The 12,381-nt window shown below is 41.7% G+C and overlaps 1 pseudogene across 1 annotated transcript; it reads right to left on the bottom strand.

The window, feature by feature from the left end:
• Positions 1-333: 333 nt before the first annotated feature.
• On the bottom strand, positions 334-11,818 carry LOC307066788 (IST1 homolog; annotated as a pseudogene). Its single transcript has 7 exons — positions 11,717-11,818; positions 9,550-9,676; positions 6,036-6,216; positions 5,259-5,346; positions 4,379-4,463; positions 3,048-3,158; positions 334-522 (listed from the first exon to the last, which is right to left on the bottom strand). The product of its transcript is annotated as an IST1 homolog (transcript).
• Positions 11,819-12,381: the final 563 nt, after the last annotated feature.

Raw genomic sequence — 12,381 nt, forward strand, 5'->3', positions numbered from 1 at the left:
GGAAGACCCCACATGCCGTGGAGCAGCTGGGCCTGTGAGCCATGGCCACTCAGTCTGCGCGTCCGGAGCCTGTGCTCTGCAACGGGAGAGGCCACAGCAGTGAGAGGCCCGCGTAATGAAAATTAAAAAAAAAAAAAAGACTATAGCCCTATTTTCTCATGAATTCATCATAAAAACACATCAAATATCAGCTAAATGATTGCAAATATGCTCCCTGGCCTTAAGAAAAATTTCACAAAGATCATCATTTTACTATTCAAAAGCCCATTTAGAAATATGTTCTAGCGCCGCTTGGAGTCCCATTCCAGATTAAGTTTCTCTAACCATACTGACCTATATTTCAGGAGGAAGGGATGAGAAATAAGGGGCTGGAGATGACACAGGTGAGGGCCCTGCTGCTAATACTGGTGATGCTCCAAATGGATCACCCGTTCCTGCTACAGTTCCACCTCCTCTGCAAAGAGCACTTTTCTTGACATCCTCGGTGAATTCAGTATTAACCAGGCCTGCTGGGGCTTCAGCCTGAGGCAAGAATCACATTGGCTTCTCAATTTACTACACATTTGTTCACTGCATACCTACTACACTCCAAGCACTCTTGGAAATCCGGGGGAAGAAACAGTGAGCAAGGACACATGGTTTCTGCCCTCATGAAGTTTAGAGTCCAGGGTAAGTCAATGACAGTTACAGCAAACTTCAGGCTTTCTGGCCCACATACTTCTTCTTTCTCTCTGTTTCAATGGCTGTGTTTTGAGTGCTTATGAGGTCAGACACTGTGGTACACTAGTGATTAAGAGCTAGATGTCAAAAAAAAGACCTAGATGTCAATATGCATAGATATGTCTACAAGAAAGTTTATCATACTTGAAGAAGTGGTAAATTCTGGATGTATCCAATCCTTTGACAAAATCTATTGACCTTGTAATGTAAACCAGGCATAGTGCTGGGAATGCCACAGTGAACAAAACAGACAAAAGTCCCTGTCCTCGTGGATCTGATATTGCAGGGGGAGAGATAGATAAGAAACAAGATCACTAAGTGAACGATAATAGTGTGTTAGATAGAGATAAGATAGAAAAAAAATATAAAACAGTGAAGAGGGAAGAGAAGGTAGCCGGGAAGGGCTTTGCAGAGAAGAGAACACTCAAATACAGACCTGAAGAAAGTGAGGGAGGGACCAGGCGGAGAGCTAGAGAACACAGAGTCCCAAAGTACAAAGGTCCTGAGGAGGGAGCGGGTGTGTGTTTGAAGAAGCACGAGGAGGCCAGCGTGGCTGAGGCAGAGTAAACAAGCGGAGAGTAGAGGGAATGAGGCGAGAGAGAAGAGGTGACGGTAGTTGTGGGTGGCCTCCTCAGTCATAGGAAAGCCGTTGCCTGTTATCCTAAGTGAAATAAAAAGCCATTGGAGGGTTTTAAAAGCAGAGGAGTTACATGATCTGACCTAGGTACTAACCAGATCTCTGACTGCTGCGTTGAACATCAGTTAATGGGGAAAAGGGGTAGAAGCAGAAAAACCAGTTAAGAGGGTACTGCAGTCATTCAGACCAGAGACTGTTGCAGGTTAGATCGTGGTGCTGTCAGTGGAGATGGTGAGAAGTGACAGAATTCTGGAAGGTAGAGTAACCAGGATGTGTTGAAGACTGGTTGGGCTAGGGGTTGAGAGAAAGGGAAGATATCAAGATTTTCCCCTAGCATAGAATGACCACTCACTATAGAGTGAGTACATTCTTGGAAAGGGTGAGAGCACTTTTGGACATGGTAAGTTTGAGATGCATCTGAAACATCCTAGTGAAGATATCAAGAAGGCAGGCAAGGGACTTCCTTGGCGGGCCAGTGGTTAAGACTCCCGCACTTCCAATGCAGGGGGCGCGGCTTCCAGCCCTGGTCGGGGAACTAAGATCCCGCGGGCCGTGCTGCATGGCCAAAAAGATGAAGAAGAAGAAAAAAGGCAGGTGAATGCATCAGCCTGGAGTTCATATCAGCCTAGAGGCCTTAGCTAGTGATAAACATGTGGAAGTCCTCACCACAAAGATGGGATTAAAAACTACAATGTTGGATGAAATCACCTAGAGAATAGGGAAGAAGTAGTCCAGAGGCTGAGCTCTTAGGTACAACTCTGGTGGCATTTCATGTGGCTTTTACTTCTTCTTAGTCCCTTTTGGTATTGTCTAAATTTTTTTTTACAACATGTCATTTTTCAACAAACCACATACTCTTTGGAAAAGAAAAAAAGAGTCCCTTTCAGGAAACCATCAAGAGCAAAGCATCAGAAAAGACAGGTGTGCCCTTTAATCACAGTCCAACATGGTACATGCTGCCAATTTGAGGGCATTAGGAAGAAATTTATTTTGCCCTAAAACAATTCATGACCACTTTTGGAAGCTTCATCCATCCTCTGTGATAATCATGAGGATGAAAAGCAAAACTTGATTATGTTTGCTATGTGCCAGGTACTGCATATGAATTCCTTATACGTATTAGCTCATTTAATCATCTCAACAAATTTATGAGATTTTTTAATAACTCTTAACTGTTATTATCCCCCTTCTTACAGTCCAGAGAACTGAGTCTTTGAGAGGGTAAGTCACTTGCCTGAAGTCTCACAGTTAATAAATGGTGGAGCTAGGATCTGAATATGGGTTGTTTCACTACTGAACTCAAACTGTGAAACAAGGCTAAATAATGGTGTCTTGTATCTTTGGATCTTGTAGCCTTTATTCCAAGAGCTCTTTATTAAAATGCAAAATAACCCTCGGATAAAGCTGAGATCTTAAGAACTAAAAACATTTTATACGCTTCTAGGTATAACACTAGGTAACTTCATCTTTGTTTTCCACTCTATTGCTAACAACTTAAAAGGGTCATCTGACCACAGAAGTCCAGCTCTGCTAGAAAAAGTATGTGGGTGGAGAAAAGGTGCGGATGTCACCTGTTTACAATCCTGCCAGAGCTACTGTGGAAGCCACATACCTAAGTTAAAAAAAAATCTTCTGGTGCACAGTAAGAATCTCTGCTTTAAGTCAATTCTCTCTTCTTGAAAGTACTGACCATAAAGGTTGCTTTGGATTTATATGGGCCATTATAGTTCTTAGCCATTTCTATTAGGTACTGTTCCACTGGAACCTGGGGTAGAGTGTTCGCATTCAATTTACACATTAGCTGCAAAATAAAGAGCATAAGAAACAAAAAGAGTTTAAGTGGCCTTTCACTTCTGAATCATAGTACTTCATTTTTCTAGTCTCTGTTATGTAAGATGTATAATTTTTGTTTTTATTTTTTATTTATTATTTATTTGGCTGTGTCGGTCTTAGTTGTGGCATGTGGGGTCTTTTGTTGTGGCACCCGGCCTTCTCTCTAGTTGTGGCGCAGCCTCCAGAGCACGCGGGCTCAATAGTTGTGGTGCGCAGGCTTAGTTGCCCTGTGGCATGTGGGATCTTAGTTCCCTGACCAGGGATCAAATCCGTGTCCCCTGCGTTGGAAGGCAGATTCTTAACCACCAGGGAAGTCCCAAGATGTATAATTTTTAAATGATGTATAATTTAGCAACAACAAGGAGGGACCCTGCTTGTATCATAAGACAGCCTATCCTAGGGCAAAGGAACCAAGTAGAATAAGAGGAAGAATATAAACACAAGAAAAGGGGTTTCCCTGGTGGCGCAGTGGTTGAGAGTCCGCCTGCCGATGCAGGGGACACGAGTTCATGCTCCGGTCTGGGAGGATCCCACAGGCCATGGAGCGGCTGGGCCCGTGAGCCATGGCCGCTGAGCCTGCGCGTCCAGAACCTGTGCTCCGCAACAGGAGAGGCCACAACAGTGAGAGATCCGCGTACCACAAAAAAAAAAAACACACACACACAAGAAAAAATATTTTGAGGTAAGAATTCTGATTTCGTGATAAACATTTTGAATTATGTCAGAGGTAATAGTCAACATATTCAACAAGGCACTATCCAATCAGAATGGCCACCCTGAATGATGAGAGTGTCCACCAGCCTGAAACAAGTACTGTGGTCACATCCCCGTGTCCCAGCTGAATGTCTGTCTGAATTATGTATGTGATCATGATTAAGATGTTCAAAAGTTGAAACTTCTAAGTTGGATTAACTTCCTTCATATTACTAGGCCAGTTACATTTAGGAAAATGTATGCTTTCTTAATAAAGAAATCAGCTCAGTTTTCTTGACTCTAGCTTTTTGATAAAGATCTGAGTTTTCTATTCCAAAAGCTTTATTCAAAGTTGTGCTGCCTCTAATGCAAAACTTATTTCTAAACATCTTTCAGTCTGCACAAAATTATACGTTCTGAGTTTGCTCATATTTGCTTTTCCCAGATTTCTTGGTTTAAAAAATAATGTGTGTCTCTGTGTGTCTTGGGTACTACCCAAGAGCCGACAGTTCCAATCTCATTGCTTTGACACAGCTGACCATGATTCTCAGCTGTACTTTTTACACAGCCAATTAGATACCTGCAGAAAACCATCACCAAGAAAGAAATAAAGGCAAAATTCATCAAGTTATGGCAAATTTGCTTTAGATGAAGAACCACCAAAATAGCAAAACTAATTTCATGTTACCTCATTGGAATTATGTTCTTTTAGCTTCAAAACAACAATAACAATAAAACAAGTGCTTTGCTTTTAAGTATCTGATAAATGTGAAACTTAAAACCTCTATTTCTAAACACCTGATAAATTATAACACCCCAACCCTCACAAAAGAAACCCAGTCTCAAGTTTTTGTTTTTTTATAAATTTATTTATTTACCTATTTTTGGCTGCGTTGGGTCTTCGCTGCTGGGCGCGGGCTTCCTCTAGTTGTGGCGAGCGGGGGCTACTCTTCGTTGCGGTGAGTGGGCTTCTTATTGCGGTGGCTTCTCTTGTTGCAGAGCACAAGCTCTAGGCGCGTGGGCTTCAGTAGTTGTGGCACGCGGGCTCAGTAGTTGTGGTGCACGAGCTTAGTTGCTCCATGCATGTAGGATCTTTCGAGACCAGGGCTTGAACCTGTGTCCCCTGCATTGGCAGGTGGATTCTTAACCAGTGCACCACCAGGGAAGCCCCCCCAGTTTCAAGTTTTGTTTTATTTGTTGCCATTGCCATTTTTTAAAGTATTTTTCACTTAAAGACCAACAGAAGAAAATATTTCTTTGGTTAACCCTTAGGAGAAAAAAGGATCCTCCAATTAATCCTAAAACACCAAGCAAGTAACACTAGTGATACCCTCACCTACGTCATGACACAGGGAGTTAAAAACAATTAAACAACTATTTTCAACTCAGGCACCTCTGACTGGAGGTGAGAAGCTACCCAGATTAGTGTAGATACAGATTCAGACGGACCAGAATCCAGTTCCCTAAAGGAAACATAAAAATCTCAGGGCTTTATGTTTCCCTCTTTCCCCACGGACAATACTCAAAATATAATGTTAAATAAAAATTTTTTTAAAACTTAAATTAGAATACAAACCTATATGTATATATACACACACATAGATACATACAGACATATAGACTGAAAGGAATATATTAAAATTCTTATCTCCAGATTTGGTGATTATGGACTCTTTTTTGTATTTCCCAACTTTTCTACACATTTATACTACGTCTTTACAGCTCAGGGGGAAAAATACAACTATTTGGTTTTAAAAATGGCTCTGTGGATTGACATATCCTTTTTTTTTTTTTTTGCAGTATGCGGGGCTCTCACTGTTGTGGCCTCTCCCGTTGCGGAGCACAGGCTCCGGACACGCAGGCTCAGTGGCCACGGCTCACGGGCCCAGCCACTCCGCGGCATGTGGGATCTTCCCAGACCGGGGCACGAACCCATGTCCCCTGCATCGGCAGGCAGACTCTCAACCACTGCGCCACCGGGGAAGCCCTGGACTGACCTATTCTTGTCAAGCAGGACTAGTTCTCTATTAAGTAGAGACTGTTCTTTGACACAGTCCCAACAAGTTAGAGCCCACCCCCTCCCTCACTAGGTGGCAGGGATGTCTTGTCATTCCTTTGAGCCTGAAAATGATGCAAGTTCAATAGGTCTCACTTTGTGGCCTGGATCAAGCTAAACTGAGCCAGCAGCAGGTCACGGTACAGATCCAGGATCTCCATGGCCTCCACGAGGTAGTCTTCTCCAATAACGTGTTCCACTCAGATCCCAGCTCGTTCATCTTTCACAGCAGCCAGTTGGTCAGCCACTTCCTTCCTTGTTTTCTGGGCCTGCTCAGCTGCAGCACAAAGCATGCATATAGAAAAATGAATGGGCAAAGAGGAGTTTGTTGAATAAATTGGGCAGGTTACACAATAGTGTGAAATAATGTTTTTATTTTAAAAAGACAGGGGATTCCCTGGTGGCCTAGTGGTTAGGATTCCGGGCTTTCACTGCCGTGGCCCAGGTTGAATCCCTGGTCGGGGAACTGAGATCCCACAAGTCGCACAATGCAGCCAAAAAAAAATTTTTTTTAATAAATAAATAATTTTAAAAAATATACCATATGTGCATAAAGTTATCAGTGTTTTGAACTAGGCTTGTCATTATCTTTTTTTTTTTTTTTTGGCATGCAGTATCTTCTGCAACCAGGGATCAAACCCGTGCCCCCTGCATTGGGAGCGAAGAGTCTTAACCACTGGACTGCCAGGGAAGTTCTAGATTCGTCTTTATCAAAGCGTCAGCCCTAGATCAGCAACATCGGCATCACCTGGGAACCTGTCAGAAACAGTCTTGGACCCACCCCAGAAATAAATACTAAATCAGAAACTGAAAGTGGAGCCCAGCGATCTATGTTTGAAGAAGCCCTCCAGATTCTGACACCTGTTACAGGTTGTGAACCACTGCTCTGGCGGGGGGGTGGGGTGGGGGGATGGGCCTTCAACAGGTGATCTTTATTTTATCCTTTCAGGTTACTTTTTTTTTTTTTCGGTATGCGGGCCTCTCACTGTTGTGGCCTCTCCCGTTGCAGAGCACAGGCTCTGGACACGCAGGCTCAGCGGCCATGGCTCACGGGCCCAGCCGCTCCGCGGCATGTGGGATCTTCCCGGAATGGGGCACGAACCCGTGTCCCCTGCATCGGCAGGCAGACTCTCAACCACTGCGCCACCAGGGAAGCCCCAGGTTACTTTTATGTTCTAAAATGTTCCATACTGAACATTTATTATTTTTGTAATAAAAAGAGTAGTTATTTTCAAAATGAGAGTGCATGTCATGGTTTGCATTTAAAAAAATGTTTTCTTATATACAGTTCCATTTGATCTGAGTAACACCTATGTGAGGTTTGCATGTTATCTGCATTTTACACCTGAGAAAAATTGGGATTCTGAGAGATTAAATGGCTTGCCCATGTTCACATGACTAGGAGCAACTGGTCAAATTGGAACTCAAAACTAAACCTTCAGGCTGCAAATTCCTATGCTTTTCCACCACATTATGCCATAGAATGAACAAGTCGAGTCATGTTGGAGATGTAACAAATGTAACCTGTCCCAGATTAATCCACTGCGATAAGGGAAGTCTTACTACCTTGAGCTATCAACTGATGACTGAGCCTGGGGAAATAGGCTTTTCATGAGTCGGGGAAACCTGAGTCTGCAAATCATACACTCTGCCTGTCTGCCATACCCTAAAAGTGATGCTCACCTTCTAATCATGATTAGAAAGAGCTACTCTTTCCTTGCAAAAAATCTTGACGTGAGACTGTATTTGAATCTGAAATAAATGCAAAGCTCAGTACTTGGAAGGTTGCTTAGCTAAGTTCAAAGGACAAAAATGGCCTTTGCCCTGGACATCACAGAGAAGAGAAATCACAGTAAAACTGGACTGTTTCAGATAAATGCTGAACTGTTGTTACACAAGTGCTAATACTGGCAAACATTTATTGGGTGCCCAGGTTATAGTCTGTATTACAAATAGAACCCTGGAGTGATAGAAGGTCAAGATTATTATCTCCCTTTAAAAAAGAATATATTTAGGTAAGAGAGCACTCGTTAAGTTTATTTATCTCAAATCACTCAGGCATTCCATGTTTAAATTTCTCTATTTCTAAGAAGAGGATAAAATGTATCTGAATAATAATATGTATCACTGATGGTCAAAATCGAATAAAAGAACACCTGGGCATGCAGTTTAAAATTCACAAGTTCTATGTACACCATCAATGTCATCCTCTTTGTTCATGGTAACCATAATGGGTACCACTGGTTTTCCCTAAATTTCATTTGTTTTGGGTACTTTCCTTAGGCTCCTGTTATCTAAGTAATGCACAAACACCCTCTGCAAGATTTGGCTAAAGAATGACCAAAAATCAGTTTGGAAGTTTGGGTAACATCTGCCTCTCTACTACTATAATCTAATAGGCTATAGTAATTCAATAATAAATAGTGCTATTTACGGAGCACTAGGAAAACTGTGTTTACATGCAATACTTATTTCACCTGAACCCTCCTCATAATCAGAGATCATGTTTCTCAGTTTATTGAGGGGTCCATCGCACATGTGATCCATTGGAATAAGGAAAGAGAAAAAGGCAACATAAAATAAGTTGGACTTACAGAAAGAAGACAACAGGCATCAGCACTACTCCTGCTCATGGGTATAACACTATTTGAGCTGTCATGTGATCGAAGAAATAGCATGTTTTGTGTGTGTTTGAAAAAAGCTAAGGAAGCTCTTTCAGAAAAATTTGCCCGGGAGCTCAAACTTAATAGCTACTGCACATCTAAAAAGGCTTGGCTAGATAAAGTTCTATGCTTTGGTGGAGAGAAGTCCAGTAATTTGGACATAATACTACATTTTAAACCTTTGGAAACTTTTTCTTTCTTTTTTTTTTTTGTCCACACCAGGCAGCACTTGGGATCTTAGTTCCCTGAACAGGGATAGAACCCGTGCTCCCTGCAGTGGAAGCATGGAGTCCTAACCATTGGACCACCAGGGAATTCCCTAGAAACCTCTTTTTTTTTTTTTTTTTTTTTTTTTTTTTTTTTTTTTTTTTTTTTTCGGTACGCGGGCCTCTCACTGTTGTGGCCTCTCCCGTTGCGGAGCACGGGCTCCAGACGCGCAGGCTCAGCAGCCATGGCTCACGGGCCCAGCCGCTCTGCGGCATGTGGGATCCTCCCGGACCGGGGCACGAACTCGCGTCCCCTGCCTCGGCAGGCGGACTCTCAACCACTGCGCCACCAGGGAAGCCCTAGAAACCTCTTTTTAAATTAAACTTTTTATTTTGAGATAATTGTAGATTCACATGCAGTTTGTAAGAAGTAATACAGAACAACCCAGGGTACCCTTTACCCAGTTTTCCCTGGTGGTAATATCTTGCAAAACCAAGATATTGGTATTGACACAGAACTGTCAAGATACAGAATGTCAAGATACAGAACTGTGTTTGGAAACTTTTAAATGATTTGATCACTATAATAATCATTCCCACAATTCAGAAACACTCCTTTAAATTCCAGAGTTGCTAAGTAAGGTCTTAGGAGATATGTCATGGGGCTGGGAGGTGGTGGCACAGAGGACTGCACAGGAATCTGAGAGGCAGCTTGCTGTGCTGCCTGGAGAATTTACTCACTTATCTTTTTTTTCCAGGAATTTTAAGCGATTGACAACCAGTGGCAAGTTGACGCAAAGGGGATCAGCTTTGAAGGAAGAGCTGAAATGATTTCACCACAAGGCACAGCAGCTCGCAAATCACCTTCCTGAGAAGTTCCCCAGCCAAAGAGAGAGTTATCAGAGGCTCTAATTTTTCCACATCCACGTTATTTATTCAACAAATCCCGTGTAAGGAATTCCTGGCTGCTTAGTACTGGCCTTAATGCACTTGTTTCTCTGTGGACCAGTTCCCCAGATACAACTCTTGTGATTCAAATAAGGGTTAGATCTCCTTCAGTTTATTCCAATTGTCAGTATTTTTACTGCCACTTTTGAGAGTTCTGCAGGAAGTTTCTGACAAAAATGAAAGTCTTTGGCAAGTGTCTGAGGAAGTAGACAACAGAGGGAGATTCCCCTCCCCAACGAACATAATAGTCACTTACAGAGAAATTACAAAACCTCCTTCTAAATAAAATATTTATGAATTTGAAAGGGAAATCCCCATTGGAATCTGGAGAGGTTGCATAACGTTAAAAGCATGTGCAAATGAGAACACAGAGAAGTAGATAAAACAGAAGCTTGAAAATTGCACATTCCTACATTTGGCCAGCTAGAAAACTTTTGAAAAATATTTTAATACCAGGAACCAACACGTTTCTAGGGAAAGCTAAATCTGCTAAGGATTTCTATAATTTCAATGTATGCTTGAGATTAGTTGTTGTTTCTGTAATTGGATCTAAAGATAAAAGTTCCAGGGGCTTCCCTGGTGGCGCAGTGGTTAAGAATCCGCCTGCCAGTGCAGGGGACACGGGTTTGAGCCCTGGTCCGGGAAGATCCCACATGCCGCGGAGCAACTAAGCCCGTGCGCCACAACTCCTGAAGCCCTGGCGCCTAGAGCCCGTGCTCTGCAACAAGAGAAGCCACCACAATGAGAAGCCCGCGCACCGCAACGAAGAGTAGCCCCCGCTCACTGTAATTAGAGAAAGCCCGCGCACAGCAGCAAAGACCCAACACGGACAAAAATAAATAATAATAAAATTTTAAAAAATATTAATATAAAGATAAAAGTTCCTTTCCTAAAATGACACCTTGGCATGCTAAAGCAGGAAGCATGACTATGAAAAAAGCCACCTACTCCTCTTATGACACACATGGTTTCCCAAGTTAACAGCACTTCTCTCTGGTTTGATCCCTTAATGTCAAAAAAAGTTGGGATAGTTGTCTGTGCTTACCCTGCCTGTACTACATGTCTAGAAAAATCACCAACTAGGAACTAAGCAAACATAGAGCTGGTTTGAAACTCCTGCTTGCTTTTAGGCAGAGTAACTAGCATGGCAGGGTTTTGTCCTTGTTATTTTCTGTCCAGCAGAGTAGCTCAAGCTCTCTCATCATACAAATTCAACCTATACACATCAAAGAAATTTAATAGGAATCCAGGGAAATGGAAGAGGTGGACAAAGCAGACTAAAGTTTAATTTTTCAGTCCCCAAATGTCCCAAATACCTTAAAAAAAATCTCTTTTCACTTCATCAGTTCTTAAAATTCTGTGGAAATTTAAGAAAAAAAAGCTGTGAAAGAAAATGAAGGATTTTCAGATGAGACTGAAAACAGCCAATAGGCAAAATAGATGAGAATAGAAATGAGGAAATGAGAGCAAAAGAATTAGCAAGGGAAGTCTCCCATTTGGGGATACCTTTGTGAAATTTCATTCAACGACTATTTATTGAGCCAATTACAGTTTTTAAAACCCTAGGTTGACTTAATATAAAAAACTTTAATAGGGAATTGTCCAGATTCCAGAGAATAATACAGATTTTTAGAGAAGTGAGGTAACTTTGGGTTATTTAAGTATCTTAAATTTAAAACTGTATTAGTTTACTTATCAGAAACATTCCTGTCAAACTGTCGCTATGGGGCTTCCTACCATCAATATGTACAACCAAAGAAATGCGGATGGCTTGGAGTAAAGAGTTCTAGAAGAGGATACAGAAGATATGACCCCCCCTTTTGGGACTGCAGCACCAAACCAGGAAATCACCAGTGCTTCACCAATCAGAACATCCTTTTTAAAAAAAAATTAGACACACCTTTGCACCAAGTGATTATGTTAATGTCTGGTAGCCAAAAAACTTTTTGTTTCCATCTACCAGCGTCTGCTCTTTCAACTTTGCCTGAAAACCAGCTCTCTGAGGGTATATCTTGATCTGGGAGAAATTGGTTATCCTTGAATACACCTGGATGGTCTCCATCTTGGCAGTTTTAATGCCAGTTTAGTGAGCTAAGCAATGAACTAGAAACCATTCTGCCAGTTAGTACTAAAATGGGGCCACTGGGCGACCACAGGACTTCCTTCTTGGCCGAACTGAGAAGACAACTGTTATGAATAATATTAATATTCACAAAGCAAAGTTCTCTGTTGATTTAGATGGCTACAAATCAGTAGTGTCACTATATTTTACCCACTGGTGCAAGGTGTGTGTGTCTGTGTGTTCAATAATTTTGATAATTCTCTGTTCCCACCCAAGTGAGAAAATATCAAAGTTGAGGTCTAAGGGTTCTCTAGAAAGAATCTTAGAGATCATATACTTTATTTGTATTTTAACTTACTCATTTTAGTATTTCTAAGGTAATATTTTCATTAAAAAAATCCAAACAGTAACATAAGTCCCTTTTGTTCCTCTTGGCCACCACCCAATTCCACTTTCCTCTCCCGAGATAACAAATGTTAGCTAGCTGTTACATATCCTTCCACTCCTTTTCTGTACAAATACATAAATATATGCAACTGTAATATTACATGTCTTTTAACAAC

Source organism: Hyperoodon ampullatus (genome assembly GCF_949752795.1).
Source record: "Hyperoodon ampullatus genome assembly, chromosome: 18".
In the NCBI taxonomy this organism is placed as follows: domain Eukaryota; kingdom Metazoa; phylum Chordata; class Mammalia; order Artiodactyla; family Ziphiidae; genus Hyperoodon; species Hyperoodon ampullatus.